This window comes from Leucoraja erinacea, chromosome 39 (genome assembly GCF_028641065.1).
Source record: "Leucoraja erinacea ecotype New England chromosome 39, Leri_hhj_1, whole genome shotgun sequence".
Classification (NCBI taxonomy): domain Eukaryota; kingdom Metazoa; phylum Chordata; class Chondrichthyes; order Rajiformes; family Rajidae; genus Leucoraja; species Leucoraja erinaceus.
This window is the reverse complement of record NC_073415.1, coordinates 4,844,339-4,847,758: the sequence shown is the minus strand read 5'-3', so window position 1 is coordinate 4,847,758 and position 3,420 is coordinate 4,844,339.

The window sequence follows — 3,420 nt, the reverse complement described above, 5'->3', positions numbered from 1 at the left end:
TGGTCATGGCTGATCATCCCCAATCAGTACCCCGTTCCTGCCTTCTCCCCATATCCCATGACTCCACTATTTTTAAGAGCCCTATCTAGCTCTCACTTGAAAGTATCCAGAGAACCGGCCTCCACCACCCTCTGAGGCAGAGAATTCCACAGACTCACCACTCTCTGTGAGAAACAATGCCCCTCTCTAACACCACCCCGGCGCGGGCCTGACCCTGGTAAAGGGGCGGACAGCCAGCTCGGGCAAAGTCCTCTTCCGCCTGGCACCGTGACTAGCGGATGGCCAGCTTGGCCAGGCCACTCTCTTGACTCTTGAGTCAACCTACAAACCTGCACGTCTTTGGAGTGTTGGAGGAAACTGGAGTAGCGGGAGGAAACGCACGCGGTCACGGGAGGAACGTGCGAACTCCGTACAGACAGCACCCGTAGTTGGGATCGAACGAGCTGCCAGAGGAGATAGTTGAGGCAGGGACTATACCAACATTTGAAAGACATTTGAACAGGTACATGGATAGGAAGGGTTAGGAGAATATGGTCAAACGCAGGCAGGTGGGGCTAGCTTGGATGGAGCATCTTGGTTAGCATGGGCGAGTTGGGCCGAAGGGCCTGCTTCTGTGCTGTAGACTTATATCCAGATACAGCCATGAAACTTTGGCCCACAGAGTCCGCACCTCCTACACACTAACACTATCCTACACACTAGGGGCAATTTAACAATTTTACTAAAGGCAATGTACCTACAAACCTGGAATGTGGGAGGAAACCGGAGTACCTGGAGAAAACCCACAGGTCACAGGGAGAGCATACAAACTCCACACAGACAGCAGCCGTAGTCAGGATGGAACCCGGGTCTCTGGCGCTGTGAGGCAGCAACTCTACCGCTGTGCCACCGTGCCTGTTTTCTTTGATTCTGACTCTAAACGATGATCAGATGAACATGCAGCTGTGTGTTTGAATGAATGTTAGATGAGCCCAGGCAGATAGCACAGACACATCCTCTTCTGCGTGGAGAGAACTCTGGGCCGTGATCGACATCAACATCGATTGCGTATCGAAGACAATCTCGGGTAACGCACCTGGTCCCTGACACGGGCAGTCGACGCTAGTCTCACCCCTTTAGCACAAGCGGAGCCGCATTCTTTTGAGATTACAAGATTCAATTGTGATCTGATGGAGGTGATTTGATAAAGTCGATGGGGCTGCCATTCCTTCTCGCTGCCTGTCCCGCTGAATTACTCCAGCTTTTTGTGTCCACCTTCTATACTATCAGTCTAAAGAAGGGCCCTGACCCGAAACGTCACCTGTTCATGTTCTCCAGAGATGCTGTCTGACCCGCTGAGTTACACCAGCATTTTATGTCCGTTTTCCATTCACTCGGTACCCTGACTAATGAAGGCCAGTCTTCTTTGCCACAATATTAACTGACTGACTGCGTGATACCTTATTGTCCAGTGTACTTGGTACAGTGAGATTCTTTCTTCTGCAAACAATAAACAAGTATGCAAAGAGTTGCTAACTAAAGGGCAATGAGAAAGTTACAAAAGTATTCGAAAAACTCTTCCTTCTGTCCCACCTCTAACTTCTCTAACGCTCTCTCTAACTTCTACAGGTGCACAGTAGAGAGCATGCTGACCGGTTGCATCGTGGCTTGGTTCGGCAACTTGAGCGCGCTGGAGAGGAAAAGACTACAAAAAGTAGTAAACACTGCCCAGTCCATCATCGGCTCTGACCTCCCTCCCATCGAGGGGATCTATCGCAGTCGCTGCCTCAAAAAGGCTGCCAGCATCATCAAAGACCCACACCATCCTGGCCACACACTCATAGAAACATAGAAACATAGAAACATAGAAATTAGGTGCAGGAGTAGGCCATTCGGCCCTTCGAGCCTGCACCGCCATTCAATATGATCATGGCTGATCATCCAACTCAGTATCCCGTACCTGCCTTCTCTCCATACCCTCTGATCCCCTTGGCCACAAGGGCCACATCTAACTCCCTCTTAAATATAGCCAATGAACTGGCCTCAACTACCCTCTGTGGCAGAGAGTTCCAGAGATTCACCACTCACTGTGTGAAAAAGATTCTCCTCATCTCGGTTTTAAAGGATTTCCCCCTTATCCTCATCTCCCCGCTACCTTCAGGTAGAAGTTACAGGAGCCTGAAGACTGCAACAACCAGGTTCAGGAATAGCTACTTCCCCACAGCCATCAGGCTATTAAACCTGGCTTGGACAAAACTCTGATTATTAATAACACATTTTCTGTTATTTGCACTTGATCAGTTTATTTATTCATGTGTGTATATATTTATATTATGGTATATGGACACACTGATCTGTTTTGTAGTAAATGCCTACTATGTTCTGTGTGTTCTCAGCCTTCAAGGGAAACGCTTTCAATCTTTGACTCTATGAGGAACCACTGAACATAATTCACCTCTCCGGGTTCACAAAGATAGTGTTCGTGAGCTTCTGAAAGCCCACGAGAATGATCCCAGGAATGAGTGGGTTTCAGGGGCTGTCCCACTTGGGCGTCATTTGCCCGTAATTTACGCGGCATGACGCACGACTCGCGCGTGGTGGCACGCACGTGATGCGCGCATGGTGCGTGGTGACGTAGGCAGTGACGTGCGGTCTCGCGCGGCGCCCCAGGATTTTGGGATGTTCCAAATCTTCGCGCACCATCTGCATGACGTGCAACTGACGCCCAAGTGGGGCAGGTCCTTAATATACGATGAGCGTTTGACGGCACTGGGCCTGTACCTGCTAGAGTTTAGAAGAATGAGGGGGACCTCATTGAAACTTACTGAATGGTGAAGGGCTTGGATAGAGTGGATGTGGGGAGGATGTTTCCACTAGTGGGAGAGTCTTGGACCAGAGGGCACAGCCGCAGAATAATAGGACGTACCCTTAGAAAAATGATGAGGAGGAATTTCTTTAGTCAGAGGGTGGTGAATCTGTGGAATTAATTGCTGTGGAGACCAAGTCATTGGTCGACAGAATCTGAATTAGTACGGGGTGTTGGGGGTTTCGAGGAGTGGGCAGGAGAATGGGGTTGAGAGGGAAAGATAGATTGACGGCAGACTTGATGGGCCGAATGGCCTAATTCTGCTCTTTGTTTAGTGTAAGGGATTGGACAGGGTAGATGCAGGAAAAATGTTCTCGATTTTGGGGGAGTCCAGAACCAGGGGTCACAGTTTAAGAATAACGGGTAGGTCAATTTAATACTGAGATGAGGAACCTCCCTCCACCACCTTCAGTTTAAATTCCATTTGGAATATTTTGGACCAAGAACCAAGAACAACTTTTGCACAGAGTCTTGAATCTGTGGACATTCTGCCACAGAAGGCAGTGGAGGCCATTTCATTGGTTATATTCAAGAGAGAGTTAGATTTAGCTCTTAGGGCTAACAGAATCAAGGGA